This window comes from Protopterus annectens, chromosome 3.part1 (assembly GCF_019279795.1).
Source record: "Protopterus annectens isolate FY-2018-M chromosome 3.part1, PAN1.0, whole genome shotgun sequence".
In the NCBI taxonomy this organism is placed as follows: Eukaryota; Metazoa; Chordata; order Ceratodontiformes; family Protopteridae; genus Protopterus; species Protopterus annectens.
This window is the reverse complement of record NC_056732.1, coordinates 1,717,468,062-1,717,490,380: the sequence shown is the minus strand read 5'-3', so window position 1 is coordinate 1,717,490,380 and position 22,319 is coordinate 1,717,468,062. Positions and strand designations below refer to the sequence as shown.

General features: G+C 42.9%; 1 long non-coding RNA gene across 1 annotated transcript in view; it reads left to right on the top strand.

Moving 5' to 3' along the window:
* Positions 1-250: 250 nt before the first annotated feature.
* LOC122798637 overlaps positions 251-22,319 on the top strand; it is a 172,125-nt gene continuing 150,056 nt past the window's right edge. Inside the window, exon 1 of the long non-coding RNA XR_006364288.1 lies at positions 251-318. This is a non-coding gene — a long non-coding RNA (uncharacterized LOC122798637). The remainder of the gene's footprint in view (positions 319-22,319) is intronic.

The following is a 22,319-nucleotide window of genomic DNA, read 5'->3' as shown; positions in this document are numbered from 1 at the left end:
AACTTTTTTGTGAAAAACAGTTGACTTCATGGAAATAATGGTGGATGGGTAGGACAGAGGTCACTGCCAAAGAGCAGGAAAATAAACAGTACCATATCGGTGGGGAATACAGTCATTTTAAAACTTTCATGTAACAAAAAAAAAAAAAAAAGAAAAAAAAAAACACTCGTGATTACTGGGAAGTAATTAATGATGGGTGAGGTCACTGGACTGGACAGTATGACTATAAATAGGAAGCAGGCGTCCCTCTCTACATCTTCACCAGACATAGGCGCTGCGCTTTTCCTGGGTGCGATCTCTGCTGAACCAGACTAGTAGGTAAGTTTAAAAGCGCTTTCATGGGATGTGAAACATTATATGTGACTGTATCTAACAATTTGTAAAACGTCTTGTAAGAAATGTCATCAAAGGGACCATGCACAGTATCCGTTCAGGTGCAGAAATTACAATAATATAAATTTAGCACAAGCAGTATAAAACCCAGACTGAAGCCTCTTTGGGTAGGATTATTGAAAAATCTAAGTTATAGTTATAGTCCCGTTCCCGGGTAAAAGTATTTAACTAACTTTTTTTAACCTTTGGCATATGGAAACATTTCAGATGCAGACCCCAGTGCAAGAGCGACTTACTTAGTTACTTTGTATTTTAAAGTAATACGATTTATACAGCCAGCGGTGGAGCTCAAGTGTCAGAGTCACTGACTGACCTACACAAGTGCAGTATAAAGCGTTCCTCTCGAATGTCCCCACGTTTGCTTCTCAGTGTCTCTTTATGTGTTTCATTTTAAAGTTAATAACTACAACAGTCGATGATAGGCAGATAATAAAGTGCAATGTTTTTATTGCTCTGAAAACGGATATTGAAAGCAACGCGTTTTACTAAAGTTTTTAACAGAATTACTAAACTTTAAAAGGCGTCTGACCCCCCCCCCCCCCAAAAAAAAAAAAATCATTATTTTTCTCTTTGTTCAAAATACTGGAGCAACTAAGTTGGAGATATGAAGAGAAAAACGGGAAATAGTGCTGCCACCAATGGATGCGTTTTCACACATTTGCCAACAAACTGGGAACAAGTTCAAGTTTCTTATCTGAAATATGTAAATGGACATTGTTGGCAGTAGGCGCGAGTGCGTGTGTCATTTCAGATCCACCCGAATAACAACCCAGTACACTTTCCTTGTTCGAGGCCAGAGATAGGTGTTAATAAACAACTAATCGTGGAGTTTACAGGTATTGCTTTGGGAGCTGCTACTCGAAATACCTGCTTGTTTAAATCTGTTATTAAATTTTAATGCATTTGTAAATATACGTCAGTATTATTTCAAAAACACCGAGCATTAACTGTTTTCTTCCAGTACTGCAAATCAGATTTATCTTCTGCTGCATTGCCATTTTCTGTCTTCCTACCATGTTTTTTATTTTCCCCAAAAAGGAAAAAAAAACTGACTTTGAAGATCACATTAACTGATACATTCACAGAGCTTTTTTTTGGGGGGGGGGGTGTCTTGTGACCTGCATGAATTAGAACAGCGTTGCTGGTAAATAATTTTGCATGACTAAAGGTGTAACCATATTTAAATCTCCTTGTATGCAACACACAGGTTATTACTAGGCTAACAACCCCAGGGGATTTTTTTTAAATCTAGCCATTCTTCCCAAGAATCAAACCCTGCACCTTGTGTCTGTGATGGAAACACTTTAACAATTATGACATCACCTATTTGTTCCTAGGGAATTCCTGTTATGCATAGCCACAGCCTTCAATATCTTTACTCAGACATCAATGGCAACACCAAGAATAATTAAAGGTGACATACATAAATTATGGGCACTTCTTAAATAATTTGAATACGTTACCCTATAGTTATTAGCACACTATGGTTTTTGTTAATACATATTTTTCTGAATAATCTGAAAACTAGGATTTTAATGCATTATTTAGTGACTGTAGCTAATGTTTAATCTATGAGTGCAACATTCCCTGTTTTGTTAAAGTAATTGTACATTTTCAAGGAGCAAAACAAAATGTTAGACAAAAAGTGAACAGTTAGGTATATTAAAAAGGTAGGAGTATCTCTTATCATAGGTTGCACACTGAAAGCGGTAACATATAATTTTTTTCTATGCTTTATTTTATGTTTTGAAATTTCAAAAACAATTATTTTACAATAAAATCTCCTTCCTACATGTAGATTGATATAGCATTACATATTTTCTTAATGCATTTTATGTACTAAAGAGGTACTAGAACTACGGGTTAAATGAAAAGATGAACATCCCCCACTCCACCTGAGCTGTGTGGTGAGATGACATACAGCGCAGTGCCTTGTCATCTAATTCCCTTCCCTATTACATAGCAACAGGTTATGGCAAGGGAGTCTATGACCGATTACTATGTGAGTTAAGTGTTAACATCATATGCATAAGCACTGACATCATTTGCTTAGATGCAGATGATATCAATGCTTTTCTGCAGTTTCATCTTCTTTATAAAGAGATCACTGAAGGGAGCAGTCAGTAATCTACTGGGTCATTTTTTTTTCAACTAAAAAACACATTAGTAGGAATAGTAAATAACCTGTTGGCAGCGGTAACAGTACATACTGCTCACAACAATTGTTTAATAAATAAAGTTAACTTGGGTGGCCAATGAATATCGAGCAAAAATTCTGGCTTCTAGCAGGAAGTCATATAAAAAAATCTGTTGGCAGTGTTGAAATAAAACAGTTCCCACAGCAATATCCTTCACCAACACTGTCAGTTAATATAGGAACCAAGGAAACCCAATGTTTGCCACCTTCCTTGATCTGTCCAAAGCAATTAATACAGTACCTCACAGCAAACTACTTACTATCCTAGCCAAACTGAACCTAAGCAACCCCTCCTATCTCTGGTTTCAAGACTATCTATCCAACCTCTAACAAGCAGTTATGTGGCATAATTCCCTCTCTCCCCCCTTCTTCCAGTAACAGTAGGTGTACCACAGGGATCCATTCTGGGACTCCTTCTATTTAATATCTTTACAAACACCCTCCACACTGCCACCCAGCAAGCTACAATAGTCCAATATGCAGATGATACTACTGATCCGCTCAGCCCCCACTCTCCAAACACTCCAGAGTAAAACCCAAGAGGCCTTCTCCAATATCAAAAACTGGTTAAACAACTAACAACTAATACTTAACCCCAAAAAGACTCAACTTGTGCCACCCTACCAAAACTATTGATTATTTTACTCTTTTCTCCGTCAGTTCTGACAATAACACCCACATCACCCCAGTATGACAAGTTAAACTTCTTGGTGCAATACTTGACCAAAACCTAAAGTGTGACAAACATGTATCACAAACCGTACCCAATGTCCATAAAAAACTTGGAACCCTATACCGTTGTAAAAACTATCTAACCAAAGACACCAAAATTACTATATCCAGAACTCACCTTCTTTCTATGTTGCTCTATGCATCTCTTGTATTAACAAGTCTTAACAAAACAGACCTACACAAATTGTCTATGTGCTATTATAAAATAGCTAGATTCACAACCATCTCTAATTTTCTCTCGCACCGCTGTCACTCACTAAAATAACTAGGTTGGCTAGAACTTCTCAACTTAATAAACTATAACCAGCTCACCATGGCTCATTACTTGCTCTGCCACCCAAACCAGATTCCTGATCTCTCAGACTTACTCTACTTTCACAATTTCGCTTGCCAACTAAGATCCACAAACAAAGCCCTCCTTGTAGTAGCTAAGTGTAGACACAGTGCTGAAGAATCCCTCTACTCCTACACAGTTGCTAAAATCTATAATTCTCTTCCAGCAGATATCAGATTATAAAACATCAGTCCCACCTTTAATACTCAATTAAAAGTCCACCTCAATCTGATCTGGCAATGTACCTGTACTGACCATGGCTAGCCCTACAATCACCATTCAGATAACTTTTCCTCTGGCACTACTCAAAGATCATGAAGTCAACACATATACTGAGAAAAAAACACTTTATATAAGTAACAGCAAAGCTTTCGGGTAGAACCCTTTCTCAATACTAATACTCACATTTCTAAAAACCAAATAGGTTTATAAACAGGTCAGTAAAATCACATGATTAGCAGTCCAAAGATCATGTGAGCACATAATACAAAATACAAACACACTAACATAAAAAATGCAAAAAAATTCTTTAATACAATTTTGTATGTTGTAATTTAGTAAGAACAGGTTTCAGTGTAACCATATTATTTAAACCTGGAAAATGATCAGAATTAAGCCTAAGGATCCACTCATACTTTTAACTCAAGTAAATTATTACTATCTCCACCTCTGGCAGTCAGTTGCATAACATCTATAATTCTAAAATGAAACCCATGCTCATTGCCAAACCTGGCAATATGTTTATAAAGAGCATTACTATCTACAGCCCTTCTAATCTCTGATTTATGCTCAATAATGCGTTCCTTTAATTTTCTAGTGGTCTTCCCCAAATAAAATGAGGTACACTTGACACAAGTGGCCAAATACACCACATTAGATGTAACACAAGTAGTAGAAAAATAAAAACTGTAGGTTTTGCCACTAACAGGATGTATACATTTATCACTACCATCAGCTACAATATCAGAACAACATGAACAATTCAGACATCTATGAGTACCTGGATTACTAGTGGGAGTCCTAACTACAGATCTTCCTAGGTCTTTATAACATAACATACTTTTTAAAGTCTTCATGTTTCTATATGAAAAAAAAAAGGTCTATCACCCAAAACATCCTTGATTTCACTAGATGCCATCAATACAACCCAGTTCTTCTGTATAATCTGCTTTACATAACAAGTCTTAACATTATAGCTAGTAATATATCTAATACAAGATCTAGGACGTTCCGAACTAACAGAACTATACTCACCCTCAAAGAAAGTTGGTCTCAACGTTGTCCTTCTATTAGTTATGACTTTAGTTTTTACATCCAATACTAAATCAGTATCATAACCACTATCTAGGAAATCTCTAGACATTTCCTCCAACTGCAATTCAAACAGGGTATCATCTGTATTTAATCTACTCACCCTATTAAACTGAGAGGTCACAATCCCCCTAAATACATGTGGGGCATGCATACTAGTATAATTAACATATCTCCCAGAATATACTTCCTTTTTATAAATACTAGTGTGAATAAGTCCCTCCACTAATTGTATCCTAACATCCAAGAAGTCAAGCATACTGTCAGAAACATCCATCTTGAACTTTAAAAAATCTGTATTTGCATTTAAATAATGTATATATTCATTCAACTGCAGTAACGAACCCTTCTAAACCATAAAACAATCATCAACAAAGCGTTGATAAAAGCATACATTACTAATAAAAGGATTCTTCCCACTATAAATATGGGTTTTCTCCCACTGATATAACACCAAATTTGCATAAGTGTTAGCTACTGAGGTACCCATAGCTACACCAGTGAGTTGCAAATATAAACATTCATCAAACAAAAAAAATGTTATTTTTCAAAACTACATCCAAGAGAGAACAAATATTCTCAACATGTTTGGTTACGGAAAATGGTTGTGAAAACAAAAATTCTCTAATAGACTCAACACCAAAATCATTAGGTATTACAGTAAATAAGGATGCAATGTCCAGTGTCACAAACAATCACCCTGTCTAATGAAACCACCTATACTATGAAACCAAATACGCAACTTACAAAGAAAATCAGTTGTGTCATGCAAAACAGTAGCACATTTTGACAAATATGGTTGTAGCTGTATCTGCAAATACATTTTTTAACATTAGAGGTGTGATACATTTAAAAGCATTATCATCACCCAAATAAAAGAGAAACCAAACACATATACTTAGGCCGGTCCATAAGGACCACAACACCACCTTTATCCGCTTGTTTAATTACTATATCCTTATTAGTTTGTAAATTTTTTAGTGCTTGATGCTCATCATAAGTTAAATTAAAAAATCTTAGCCTATGAAAATCTCCATATAACCTGCTCAATCCCCTCTCATACAAGTCATGAAATGCTGTTAATGCAGGCATGCTAGTAGGTATAAATGTACTGCGCCGTTTACAGCAAGATCCCACAGTAACATAATCACCAAACATAACTTTCAGATTCACATTTCTTACAAATATCTTAAGGTCTGTAAGCGTCGTTACTAAATCATCACTTGCTGTTGGTATAAAATTGAGACCTTTATATAATAATGAACAATGAGCAAAATTCAAGTCAAAGGCTGAGAGATTCAAGACGCCCTTAGTCATTTTTGACTTAATTTGCCCTGTCCTAAAGGGCTCTCATTCTTCCGTTTACCTGAAATTATCGCCTGTCCTGTAAACGACTTCCTTCTAGGGGAAGAACGCTCAGTTACAGCCTTAGGTTGTTCCAAGTGAAATCGTTTTTCAGCGAAATTAAAAGTAAGCTGCTGAGTCTTTTTAGCACAATTCAAATGCAAAATAACGTCTCCATCTTGTTTGCTACTCGCTTCAGATTGCAAGCAACCGCTCGTAGAGGTTAACAATGACGTCACCACAATGGGCGTGTTCACAGATACAGGATTAGATGGCATTGCAGATACCGGTTCCTGTTCTTGCAAATTCATCTTTGCAACCTCAGGAAAATCATCCAGAACATCCAAGTTTGTCTGTACACTATGTAGTTTATTATTGGATTGGAAAGCCTGGTCAGTTTTCGGCCATGAAAAAATATGGCCCCTCTGAAAATCGTTGATATCCCTTATAAGTTTACATTTTTTTGTTGCTTCCAATCAATCATCTAACACTTGTGTCCTATCAAGTAATTGTTGGTACACATCACCCATAGATGTAAATATAGGCATATCCATTATACTGTTCTCCATATTAAAAATTTCATCTTTAAGTTCTTTTTCAGTAGTTGAAAAGAACTCATTCATCAAGTTCATATAGTCCAGACTAAGCTTAATATTAAGTTGCTGCCACCGCTTCAATAACTCGGGATATGCGTTCCCATAAGAGGGCATTTTAAGTACTCTCAAGCCACGTGGGACAATGCCTCTATCTATATAGGTGGAAAAACTAAACCGCTGCCACTGTAGGCGCTTAAGAGCACCTACCTTTCTTTCAAAAAGCTGTAACTTCTTATTAAAATCTGAAATACTCTCAGATTTTGAATGTTCATCACCTCTTGAAATAGAACACGCCGAAGAGGCAAACTGCATTAAAGGATTGGTCTCATTCATAAAAAGAGACCTGACTGAGTTCACGGTTTTCGTTGTTTCCATACTCAAAAAAACGAATAAAGAACTGCAAAACGACCCTTAAAAATATTCTCAGGCAGACAGCAGGAACAGACAAAAAAACACAGGCTGTGACTGAAGTATAATGAAGTCAACACATATACTGAGAAAAAAACAAAGCTTTCGGGTAGAACCCTTTCTCAATACTAATACAAACATTTCTAAAAACCAAACTGGTTTATATACAGGTCAGGAGGTGGAGATAGTAATAATTTACTTGAGTTAAAAGAGTATGAGTGGATCCTTAGGCTGAATTCTGATAATTTTCCAGGTTTAAATAATATGGTTACACTGAAACCTGTTCTTACTAAATTACAACATACAAAATTGTGTTAAAGAATTTTTTTGCATTTTTTATGTTAGTGTGTTTGTATTTTGTATTATGTGCCCACATGATCTTTGGACTGCTGATCATGTGATTTTACTGACCTGTATATAAACCAGTTTGTTTTTTAGAAATGTCTGCCTGGGATGACATGCTGGACAAGCCACGCTGCTTCGCAAGGGACGGCTTGCACCTGTCACCCCTGGGATTCCGGATTTTGGCAAAGGCTCTTGCCACCCCCATAGTGCCTTTTTTAGGCAAGGCTCAAATTCTAAACCTACCACCCTAGAACACAACAAAGAAAAAAAACTAAGGGTAATGCTGCTCAATGCCAGAAGTCTCAACCTCAAGATGCACGCACTCGAGGCCCTTCTCAGTATGGAGAACATCAATGTCTGTGCTGTGACAGAAACCTGGTTCAAGGCTCCTGAGGGCACCCCAGCACTATCAGGTTTTACCTCATGTCATGCGTTCCGGCCCCAAAATCCGGACAATACCAAGAAAGGAGGGGGGGGTATCCATATTCATCAAGGACACCCACACCTCAAGATTGGTGGCAACGCACGATGCATCGGAAACCATCCAGGTGCAATTAACCATAGGCAAGACTGCTCTGCAATTTGTAGCATGTTACAGGCCACCCTCGCAAACTCAGGAACCTCACATGGCCTTCCTGAAAACACTGGAGGGGATAAATGTATCTCCGAACACCATCATACTAGGTGACTTCAACTACCCTAATATAGACTGGGAACACTACTCAAGCCCAAACACTCTAGCCCAAAAGTTCCTGGAATTCATAAACTCAAATGCCATGGAACAACTAGTCACCATCCCCACAAGAGGAGAAAACATACTTGATCTCATCATCACGAACATGGGAGCACAATGTTCAACACCGGAAGTTTACCCCTCACTGGTGAGATCAGACCACAAACTAATCTCGCTGGAGGTCCTCATCCCGCCCCCACCCGAAATAAAAAAGACCACAGTAAAGAACTTCTCGAAAGCCGACTTCACACTTCTAAAGACTAGTGTGGTCTCCTTTAAGGCCCCCGAGCCGGCGGTAAACATTACTCAAACCACTGAATCACTTACAAATGCCTTCCACCAGCACCTGCAGGGCTGCATGGATCAGGCAATCCCAAGCAAAACAAAGACTCTTTGTACCAAAGGCAAGCGTCCAGTCTGGTGGACCCCAGCCATAAACAAACTCTACAACAAAAGGAGAAAGCTACTACAAGATAGAGCAAAATCCTTAAAAGGTAAGACACCGCTGATCACTATAAGTAAAAAGCTAAGAGCTCTCATAAAATCATCCAAAGCTAATTTTGAGAGAAAAATAGCTAAGGACTCTAAAGACAACCATAAGGCATTCTTTAGCTATGTTAGAAACCTAGGAGGAAACTCCCAGATATGCTCAGAATTAGTTCAAAATGATGTGAAGATTACTGATCCTACAGACATTGCCAACATACTGGCTGACAGGTTCAGTGCAAACTCCCCCCCCAAAGGAGAGATATCTATACCAAATGATTGTAGCCCCCCAAACATCTCTTAACGCCCAGGTGAGAACTGCTCTCTCCAAGGCAAAGAACACAGCATCCATGGGACCTGATGGTGTCCCCGGCTGTGTGCTCCATGAACTCAACGAGGAATTAAACCCACAGTTAGGACAACTGTTTAATCTTAGTCTCACCTCCGGATACGTACCCAGGGAGTGGCGCACAGCGACTGTGGTCCCACTCTACAAAGGCGGTGCCTCCACCGACCCTGGAAATTACCATCCCATTAGCTTGACAAGCCTTATCTGCAAAGCCATGGAGAGGATCATAATGGATCTCATAAATAAAGACATAGGGAATTTGCAGACTTTGGATCCAACCCAGTTTGGCTTTGTCAAAGGCAGATCATGCCTTTTAAACCTGGTTGACTTTTTTGAAACAGTCACCAAGGCCATTGACAAGGGAAAGGCAGTCCATACAGCCTACCTAGACCTGGCGAAGGCTTTCGATACAATACCCCACTCGGGTATCATTGAAAAACTCATCAACTTAAATGTAAACCCATACATTACAAGATGGGTTGCAAACTGGCTGAGTGACAGAACCCACAGGGTCAGAGTTGCTGGTGCCATGTCAGACTCAAAGCCTGTCACAAGTGATGTCCCACAGGGCTCAGTCCTGGGCCCACTCTTGTTTGGCATTTACTTTTCTGAAGTACAAGCAAACACAGGAGGGTTATGGCTGACAAAGTTTGCAGATGACTGCAAACTGGGCGCCATAGTCGAAAACACATCTGACACAGATATCCTTCAGAAGGGTCTCACAGAAACGGATAACTGGTGCCAGAGCCATGGCCTAAAGTTAAATGCCAAGAAATGCATAGTCATACCCTTCGGGAAAAACAAGGTTACCCCTAGCTACCATATAGGTGGCAATCCCCTGATCACAGAAGAAGTTATCAGGGACCTGGGGACCCAAGTTGACAGTAGCCTTTCATTCGACACTCATATTGCTAAAGTAGTTCTACATTGCACACCTTATCATGAAGGGATTCACATCTAGATCAAGGGAGGTCATAGTCTCCCTATACTCATCACTCATCAGACCAATGATTGAGTACAATGCCCCATTCGGAATGTATCTGACCCGACACCTGCAGCAGCTGGAGAGGCCACAAAAGTTCCTCACCAAAAGGATAAAGGGTCTCAAAAATCTGTCTTATGCTGCCCGACTGAAAGAACTCCAGTTATATTCAGTTGCTTACCGCTTGCTCAGAGGTGACCTGTGCCTGACATACAAGGCCATGTCAAACCCAGATTTGATGAACATGCTTCATCTCAAAAAATCTAGATCCCTCAGAGCCACAAGGGCGGGAGACTTAAACCTCAACACAGTTATTAATAGGACGTGCTGGAGGGATAGATTCATCACCCAAAGACTCCCTATGCTGTGGAACAAAATCCCGGTTTATGTGAGGCAGAGCACCTCGCTGGCCTTGTTCAAGAGGAATCTTGACCAATGGATGGGAGATCGCAGATACACCCCAGGGGTTACCTCAGTGTCACTGCTCAACAGAGGCACAGCAAAATAATGGGCATAGTTTCTCCAAACTAAAGGGGTGGCATAAGCCACAAAACTATGGGCTAGGCTTGTAAATGCCCTCGGGCAGATAGCCTAGTATGAACCTATGAACCTATGAACCTATGAGAAAGGGTTCTACCCGAAAGCTTTGCTGTTACTTATATAAAGTTTTTTTTTTCTTAGTATATGTGTTGACTTCATTATACTTCAGTTGCAGCCTGTGGTTTTTTGTTTGTTACTACTCAAAGATCAACCACATTAAAAAAAAAAAAAATACCATAATGAGTTGTAATTTTAAATGTATGTATATAACTGTATATAGTATTACTGTGCTTTTTGGGTCTATATTAGATCATCGAAATGGCAGAATTTTGAATGATCTAATATCAAATCCAATATCTCGAATGCTGAAAACAGCAAAGCTGCACAAAACCAAATTCTTTCCTAGGGAAAGAATTAGGTTGGCCGTTGCTGTGGCTTAGCTGTTTTCAGTGATGAGGTGGAAAGTTACGGGATGGGTTAAGCTAAGTGTGTGATTGTGCGGACATTCAGGTTAGGGCGGGGGTCAGGTAAGTGCGTGATTGTGACAGAATTTGGGGTTAGGGATGGGCAAGGTGAGTGTGCGATAGTGAGAATTTGGGGTTAGGGGCGGGTTAAGTGAGTTAGGGTTAGGGCGCGGGTGATGCGAGTGTGCGATAGTGACGGACCTTAGGGTTAGGGTCTGGGTTAAGGTAAGTGGATAGATAGTAGTGTATGGTCAGTGTAGTGAAGGGTTAGATGTAACTTTTAAATGTATGTGTGTGGATTGCTGCTTTTTAGTGTGCTTGTGGTGTGTGTGTTTCTTGGAAAAGCAATTTTTTTCCCTGGGAAAAAAATCGCTGTTTTGAGGTTTCGATATTGTTAGGGTTTGGGTTTTGTAGTTTGACGCTACGGCATTCAATAATGAGCCATTTTGATGATCTGATATAGACCCCGTGCTTTTTTACTCAAATGCATTATATTTTCTGCTTTACTGCTGTACACTCTATATATTGTACACTTAACTTCTCATTATACTTACCATGATATACTATTATTTGCTCTATTGTTTGTTTGCTCTATTAATTTATACTAATCTCTGTATTTTTATCATGTATGTGAAGCTTTTCTATTTTGTATTTTTATGATTGTCATGTATGTGAGCTTTTCTACCCAGGTCTCTATTGAAAACAGGCACCTGACTGCCTAGTCAGACCAACCCTGTAATCAAATATAAAATAAATAATAAATAAATAAATGTTTTTTTTTAATTATGAAAACAAATGCTAAGTTTCAGGGGTATGAGTGGATGGTGCCTGATAAGATAACAGGGCAATAGAAAGCAACTCCTCAAACACTGCTCTCCACAGGAAATCAATAGATACTCTCTCACTCTCTGTGAGAGAAATGTACCAAATTACATTGGAACAGTTTTAAAGTACTACAGACTGTTAGTGGAGAAGGTCAAAAATGAAAAAAGGTATGTGTTTGTGTGTGGATGCGCCTGAGTGAGTATTATTGTGTGTGGGTGTGTGCACGTGAGTGTGTGTGTGTGTGTTTGTGTATGCACGTGTGTGCATGCATGCATATGTATGTGCTTGCGTGCCTTTGTGTGTATTTTGCATTGTTTCTGTGTGCACTTGGTGTATGTGGTTGTGTATTTGTCTATCTCCATATATTTGCAGTGTGTGCATGTGTGTGTGATCCTGTATGTGAATGTATATGTGTCTTTGTGTGTGTCGCCTGGGCATTGTGTGTGTTTGTGTGTATTTATTTACATTTGTATGCATTTGCAGTGTTTTTGTGTGCATTTGGTGTGTGTGTCAGAAAAAGAGACATTCACAGTCAAGAATTACTTTTACTTAATTAAAATATTCGAGGTGAACCCACTCAGAAGTATTCTTAAGTTTTTGGTTTCTTAAGTTTACTAGTTTATAACTTACTGATATTTGGGAATCTTAATGGTCACAATACAGTAGTATTTAATACACACACACAGACACACACGCACACACACACACACACACACACACACACACACACACACACACACACACACACACACACACACAGACACACAGACATATACACACACACACACACACACACACACACACACACACACACACACACACACACACCTGGGAAAGGCTGGCACAGATTTACTAGCTGTGCCCCCTTCTGCCCAGACTATAATGTAGTTTTTACTGCCATCAAGTACTGCTTATCAGCTACTTTATGGGCCTTAACAAGGGTTGTCCAATCTTACTGTGTAATGTTAATATTAATACAAATGGTAGTTTGACCAAGACCAGGCTATTAGGAGTGGTCCACATTGTCACCAAATAAGTATGCAAGTACCTTCGGAACTTAAATATGTCTCACAAATATCAGAAAAATGAAAGGTTTAAATATATTTAATAATAAATAATAAAAGAACAAGAAAATACTCAGTATATTAGAGTTCAAAATCACAGGAAATATTTAAAACAACATTAAAACAACATTGCAGTCTCAGATAAATAAATAAAACATGTAAATTAAGCTCAGCTATGTTTCTGACTACATTTAAAAGAAATATATTGGTCCCTAGACTTACTTACAGAGCAAGCAAGACAGATGTGGTGAATGGATTGACTTCATTTCCCAGGCTCAAAACAACAATTGTTGTCATCTGTTGGCATTTAGCACCGACCTATAAAAATGCATAAACAAGGGCTTTCCTCAGATCTTAAAACAATAACACTTCCTAGACAATACAAAAAACTTCTAGTTCTAGACATTCCCCGGAATTCATGAACCTTGTGCCAGGCGCACGCATGGCGTAGGCGCCACAATGCCAGACATGGCCGCCGAGTGATTCAGGTATGATCCAAACCCACGTGCATCAGCGGCGTATGCCGGAGTTGTGCCGCCTCCGGCGTAGGTATGTTAAATACCCCATGTGCGGTGTTGCACCATGCAAATGAAGGCAAGTAGTGATTCACAAAGTGGCGCGGGCGTAGCATAACAGCACGGCAATGTAAACCAAAAAAAACGGTTTACATATATCCAAACATGACATAGGAGTAACGGAAGGCTGCCAACATCATGTGTCATAGTGGTGCAACATGGCAATGTGGAAAGAAACCGAGAATGTCAAAGGAAAACCTGCAGAAAATGTAAATAACGACATAAATGTCATGTACGCAGAAACCACAGCAGAACCCCAGGACATGTCCGCGGAAGGTGAGGAACAATGAAGTAATATGACAATGCCATAAAAGAGCAGTATAACACACATCAGCATCACAGACACAATACACCATAGTATGAATGGAAAGCCACAACCACAGCCCAAGGGTTGCCAAGGAGTGGCGTCGGTGTCTGGCGCCGTAACCATGTATTAGTAGTCAATGCCATGCAAATGAAGCAGATAATACTGAATCGCAAAACCCCCGCCGGCGTAAGGCTGCACCAAATGGTGCAGCGGTAAAACACCGAGGAGTGACCTAGAGGGAACACCTGTCAATCGCAGAGGGGTGTGCCGCTGTAGGAGGAAGCACATTGGAGCCCAGCAAACCTGGGCTGTACAATGCACATCACAGCATCAGTACCGGCGTGTGAGGAAATAGATGCGCTGAGAGTATACAATGCGCGCACAGATGCATGTGCACGAGGATGACTATGTTCCCCAAACCAGTCATGTGACGGCTGCCCCGTCAACAACCATGGATACAGGAAGGTGATGCGGAGAATATGAGGAAATGCGGAAGCAGTGTAATTGGAGTCGTAATGAGCAATTAACACCAATCAACCGACGGAGGGCAATCGGCGGCAGCTGACAACTCTGCATGCAGAAATCTGCAAAACGGGAAAGGGGAGGAATATGAATGCAAAGAAAGTAGTGGATGTTGCAGAAATGCAAAGAGCGAAGAACCGATACAGCACAGCCAAGGAGAGAGTTATCATAACGGCGGCGGCAGACAAAATGCATGACATGTCATGTGCCTGCAGGATGCACTCCCATAAATAGTAGGTGCAACGTGCAGAAACAGTAAAGTAAGGTGTAAAGCTAAACCAATGCAGGCAAGTGTAATGTAACACCAAAGGCAACAGCGTTGCAGTGCCAACGGTAAAACACGGTAGATAACCCACAGATACGGCAGCAGAGACACACCCAATGACATCACCGGGTGTACAGCACAACACTATAAAGTAGGAATGCACACAACACACAGCGCGAATTCCCAAACGCTGCGCCTTACGGTGTAAACACACGGGGAACTTTTAAAATGTATATGTTGGGTGCTGCCGTGGCCGTGATGCATCAGCATGTGTTAGAGACAGACGGAGTTTCGGAGGAGGGTGCCGACAACTACCGGAGGCCTCAGAGGAGAAGGAGAGTGTTCAGACCAAGGGTGACCTACCAGGGGCTGCAAGACCTGGAGATAGTAGAGCGTTACAGGGTGGACAGGGACACGTTACAGCAAATAGTGGAGCTGTACCAGCCAAGCCTGAGAACAAGAGACAACAGAGGGGAGCCCATCCCAGTGGACACAAAGGTATGTGTAAGCTTGCGAATACTGGCAACAGGTACCTTTCAAAGGCCAACCGGGGATATAATGGGCATCTCACAGGCATCAGCATCCAGGGTACTACACCAGTTTCTGGATGCCATGTTACGACATGCCCATGAGTATATATACTTCCCCAGATCTCAGGAGGAGTTGGCTAGCAATATGCGCCACTTCCACCGTGTGGCACAATACCCGGAGGTACTGGGTGCGATAGACTGTACGCACATAGAAATCAAGTCACCACCCGGTGAGCAGGGTAGACGCTACACAAACCGCAAGGGATTCCCCTCCATCAATTGCCAGGTTGTGTGCAATGCGCAGGGCATTATCATGGATGTGTGTGCTGGCAGCCCCGGAAGCTACCACGACTCCCATATCTGGCATGCCTCACAGCTGTATCAGGTATTCGCCAGGGGGAACATCACACAAGGTCACCTTGTGGGGGATGCTGGCTACGCATTGGAGCCGTGGATGATCACACCCATCAGAAATGCACACACACACATGCAAGAACGCCATAATGAGGCACACGCACAAACCAGAATAATCATAGAGCGTGTGTTTGGGATGTTGAAATCACGGTTCCGGTGCTTGGATACATCTGGTGGAGCCTTGCAGTACTCTCCAGGCACATGTGCCCACATATTCATAGTATGTGCTATGCTACATAATATGATCCTGCGGAAACAGCTGCCGCAGGGACATAATGGTGTAGGGCCACCAAGCCCGCCACAACTGCCAAGGCAAGCACAGGCACAGGGCGTTCAGCGCCATGAACACACTGTGCCAGCCCCAGTAGGCAGACGGAGGCGCACAATATGCCTATGCTTTGGCAAAGAGGGAACGTATAGCACATACTCTGACAGCGTAGGCCCCATGGACTGACACCTCCCTACCTGTACACACAGTGAAATGGACAGCACACAAACATGTCCGCCCGTAATGTGTACTGTATGGGCGGTCCCATGTGTGACTCCAACATAGGTAGCACCCAAACACTGCACAACCAACAGCCAGCGGAGCATGGAACACCAACACCTCAACCGCACGCGGGTCCGACAGCAGACGGCGTAGCCGTATGCTGCCACGTTCGGCGCAAGGTGTCTAGATATGTACATATGTGCATACACAAATATGGATATAGATATCATTACACACGTAGAAATATATGTACACATACACAGATATAAAGTACAACAAGTTCAACAGGGAATCACAGGGATGCAAGGTTACAGATGCAGTAAGATGTGAACTCTCAACATAGTAAACATACTGAACGACAACCCGACTATCCGGGAGGGTGGACAGAGCAGGGAACGCCACCCATGGAAAGGTCAACCCACCTAAATGCATATTCGCCATTCGGGATGATCGCCAGGCCACGATACAGTAACAGGACATGTGCGTGTAATATTCTGAGGATATGAGGGCGGAGGTAGACACCGCCGCCGGCGACGTGTTCAACGTAGGTACTGTGTGCAACCGTCCCTGCGAAAGCGGCAGTATGTGCATGTGTGAGGTGAGGGTGTCGTGTGTTCCGCTGTGTAATGTGTGTGACACTATAAAATGTGTATGTAGGTGGCATGTGACAGGCGGAGTGGAATAACATGTGTAGGCATACAGTATAGGAACCACAGGCGTATGTATAGCAGTACCCACAAAGTAGTACTGAGAGCTCCTCACTGGCTAGGCGCGTGGCGACGTAAAATGATGCAAATCGAAAATGTCCCAGAATGTACCACAGGAGTATAGCTAACATGACATGCAAAGGACGCATGTACAAACCATCACCGTATGTATGGCGCCGACATGTTAATTCCAATACGAGATATCGGCAATGTTACGCAGCAATAGTTATGTACCGCGGAAATACGCATGTGCTACCCCGGCACTGATCGTGGACACGTATCGTCCCGTAAACACTGCTGTGTGTTCTACGAGTGTTAAACAAGCAATCACCACCCGAATAGGTGGCAACCGGTAGCATACAGGCCGTCCCAACTACAGGACCACAATGACCGTAAATATCCGTGACAAAATGCCAAGGGATAGTCGGCACCTACGAACAGCTGCAGATATACTACCGATGTGACGGAGGAATACATGCAGGAAACACACAAGCAGGCGGTACCGACAGCAGACGACATCAACAAAACCTACACTCCTAGAACAACAGACAGGTAACTTGTAGCTCCCCAGGCAGGGATGGAGCACACACAGAAGCATACCGTGTATGTACAAATGCAAGGCCCACAACCCGTACCCGTCACCCACAGCCGCCGATATACCCCATCGCACATATCAAAGGGATACAATCCGAAATAGCAGCACAAACATACAGGCAGTTAATGACAGCGGCATACCCGCAACATCCCGCGTGGGAACCACTATCAGCAGCGGATGCATACCTGCATCCGTTGTGTACAGGAATACAAGAGCTATGTTACACATCAGAATGCAAAACGCCATAGACAGACGCCGGCAGGACACGGACACCCACATGTGGAACATAATACCATACCCAACACATACAATCCAAGGCTAACACCACAGCCAAATGTACCTGACGCGACACATAGTGGTTGTAGTCACACATAATATAACACAATACATACCATCCCCATGAAGGTAGTGCAGATAACCAACGCCCAGACGATGAATGAACCATGGCCTAGTTCCGACGTACCGATTTAATGGAGGAGATGCACAGGTGATATGCACATAAGTACACACCGAGGAACAGCTATTGGTGTGATGAACCCACATGCCGCAGGTGACGACGGATATAAGGAAGACTCCCAGGATAGTCAAACTGTATGTTCATACCGAACAAAGACGTTATTCCTACAAGAGCCGATCACTTGTCAGTAGCGAGACACAAACGGAATACGGAAAGCAATACAGGAAAGGTATGTAGAACCCATGAGATGTACTGGTGTGTAACGCATGATATGTATGACGAATCGGCACTGTATGTGAACAGTGTTTGTCAGTAAAGATACCTGTCCATAAAGGAGAGAGTGGTGAAAGGTGGTTATGTAGTGTTAACCTGCTGAGTATACCAACCACTGTGGACACCGTGTGCACAGCAGTGGGACATCATGTACACAGCTGGGATAGGCCAAGGGGTGCCATCGTGATTTAAAACACAGAGAAATGCCACCACCCACGCTGATGCTGGCAGTGGATGTCCAACAATGAAGTGCCACAGCAGGGGATAGGACATGTATGTATAGTGTCACAGCACACATGTGTATGGGCAGATATTGTCGATGTCATACGTAATGTGTGCACGACGTGCACGTATGCCTCGCAGTAGGGGTGACCATGTCAAGTATGTATAATGTAAAGCTATCATGATGGATACGTTCAGACATTATACACAGTATCACAGGCATAGCATGCATGATGGACGTATGGCCTAGTGTTATGTACATTAACAGGATATGTATGGCCTGCAGATAGGGGACAGAGCAGTAGCAGAATAGCCACCCAAAATGGAAGGAACATCAAGTAACTATGTCCAAGCTATCTGTAGCAGGTGCAATGTGTGCAACACTGATGTCTGGCAGGTCCATGTGTAAACACATGTGCAATGTACACAGTCGTGCCACCCCCCCATAGTACTGTCCACTGGACAGCAAAGGTGGATGTCAACTGCATGTCTACACAGTACTGCTGTTGTGGTGGTCCCATGTGTATGTGTCACCCTATCAGCAAGGGAGCTATCACATGACCAGTGCCACAGTGTGTCCCTGTGGGATGTGCACAGGACCTATGTTCTACAGCATGGTGTGTGTCTAGTCTGTGTAGGTAAACAGAAGCCCAGGCTAAACAATGTGGCTTGTGTGCACATATGCATGACTGCTTCATTCACCCTGCCCACTGCAAACGCCATGTAGGAGTACTACATGCATCAGTAATGCGGAGAACATGGCCCATGGCAGAGTACATGACACCACTGTGTAAGTGTTATGCAGATGAGTACAGATGTGTTCCCTGTCTGTCATCTGCATATGTAAACTGTCTGAGCCTGGTATACATCGCGGCATGACTATACTGTGACATGGAAAGTTGTAGCCATTGTGGAAGGCACACCACGAATGTGTTATAGTAACCCTGCCCGTGTGTAGATGTGTGGATGGCACAAGTACAAAGGCTACCAATGTCCCAGCAACACACATAGTCCAGATATGTGTGGCCCTGCAGATGTGTACCTATGCCACAGTGGAATATGGCAACCACAGCACCATGTGGGGCATGTGTGTGTACAGCAACCATGTACAATGTGATATGCATGTATAGGGACAGTATCCGCGTGATACCCAGTGGATGACTGTCACTATGCAAAGGTGATGTGTATGCACCATCCGTGATGTATCTGACACAATGACATCTACACGATATATCTGCCACACCAACACCTGCATGGATGTTAGCAGTATGAGCTGCTGGAGCTAGAATGCTGCCAGGTATGTAGATGTGGGACATGTAGACATGGACATTACTCCGTGACAGCATGTTGTGTATGTAAGCAAATAGTGAACATGAGGGGACACATGACTGAGGACTGTGTAATGCCACATGTACCTTACATGTCGTAGGTAGCATGATATGCTTGCACCACTGTGTGACCTGTCCAGGAGTCACATAGCCTAACATCCTGAGACACAGGGTATGATGTGATGATGGATGTGTACATTGCCAATACCAGAATGTAGAATGGTGCTGAAGGGCAATGTGGGGATAGTGTCTGATCTGTTACCCTCTGTACTACACCAACCACCCATGCAATGGTATGACAGGTGGCCATCATGTGGATGTGGTGTGCTGTGGCACACAGACGCCCAACAAGGGTGCCAGTAAAGGCATGGAAGTCATCAATGAGTGTGTGAAGCAGGTATGTGAGGATGTGCCCCAGTGCCATACCGAATGGTGCAGTCATGTCTGTATGCATGCAGTCCCACACGTGCAATGCACTACCACCCATGTGTAGTGTGATAGATGCGGTGGTGTGGTGGTCAAGGTACACAACGTCCATGAATGGGCTAGCAGTTCATTCAGTGGGCTGCTGCAGAGACACATAACAACCAGTTTGGTGGGATATAACAGCTATGGAGATTGGAGGTGACATTGGGACAGTGTCCGAGGACATAATGTGTGCATGGCAGTACCATGTATGTGTCCACAGGGACAATGCGATGTCCATGTATGGATTGGAACCCTGTAGTGAGTGAGAGTGTATATTATTAGTAGGTAACCCATTGGCTGGCATGTTGCCAACAACATATCTGTCGGCAATGCCTGGGTGACTGTCGTATGCTACATTGAATGTGTATGTAGCCAAACAACACAGACATACCACCACACTGCGTGAAGGCCCACACTGCAAAGTATGGTGGTCATGTGTAGGTAGCTAGCTGTGGAGTATGTGATGGACCACAAGGACACACCATGACTGTCAAGTGATGCACCACACACATTTGAACATACCCACCGTGCAACAGCCTGCACATGCGCCCATACAGCACATGTGCATGGAACATGCATACCACCGTGGCGTCTGTGAAAAGGCCAGTACCACCATGTCTCTGTGTGAAATAGCATGGTCCCTACCAGTGCGTACATGTAGTGGAAGTGCATTGTGATATGTGTCAGCATAGTCATGTATACTGTCCGTCTGCCGGGGTGCCATGCCATTAACTACCCCCGTCAGCAGATGTTGGTAGTACTGGCTGTTGAGCACATGTACCATGTATGCTGCAATGGGTGTGTGTCCAGGGTGTGGCTAGCAGGGCCGCAAAGCATATATGTCCATCAACCAGAGGGGGGATGTCTGTAGGTATAGCACACAGACACATGGAGGTATGGTGCATGCCAAGGGTAGTGTAGGTATGGTAGGTCTTGTTTAATGTGTCACCCAGCTATGTGTAGTGCATGGCCAAGCATGTGTGGGTACATGGGAGTCCATACTAGGGAAGTGCGTGTTGCTGTCAGCACATGGCAGTAGCAACTGTCCGAGGTGCAATGTACAGTATGATAACACAGCCAGCATGTAACCTGTGGTGTACAGTGTATTCACCGTCACGTGTCACAATGTGTCTAGCGGTCACAAACATGGGTATCCGAACATGGAGTACCTATGATGCATTTGTCTTAGAAAAACATACAGTATGTGTGTACATCACTGTGTGATGTGGGATCCACTCACCTGTGTGTGTTGCAGTCCAGGTATGTGCCTGGGAGGTATGATCTGTGTACAATCTGGACCGGCAGGTGTGCTCTGTAGAGCATGGAGGCAGGTCCCAGGCACTGCAGATTAATGTCAGGCATGCCTTATTGTGTGTGCAGTGCATGTGTACAGCACTGTGGGGGGGTGCAATCATTGTCACACATCACTGCATGCCGTGCCTGCCTGTGACAGCCCTGCTGGCGACAGACATGTGACACTGCTGCAGAGGCAGCATAGCATGTGAAGATGGACATGTGGGCCCCACACCCTAGGCAGATGTCTGCAGGTCATGTGTGCCACAGTACTGTGGTCGACCATGACTGTCATACTGGATCAATACCACATGCCTGCATAAGTACAGTATGATCATAGTCAACAGTCGCAGTGACAGAGTAGGCAAATGTACAGTATCTCTGTGTGCAGACCACTGCCTACTGTACACACGGCTAGACACATACCCAGAGGGTGAATACACCATTGAGCCATCAGATGTCCCATTCCACGTAGCCTGTACAATGTCATCACAGGGTGGTCACAATAGCATGTGGTAAGACAGACATTTTGTGCCAGGTGATGTGTCATGTGTGCATATGTTGACTTGCACAGCCGTTCACATGTCTGCAACATACCGGTGCATGATGCATACTGTTACATGATGTGTGGAACTGCACTGTGACACACAACAGGGACATCTGACACAGGTGTGTTGTGAATGGTGTAACCCATGTTCACACAGGATACACACTGCCACTGTTGGCAGCCATGCTGGTGGCTACCAGTGGTGCATGCAGTGGTCATACAG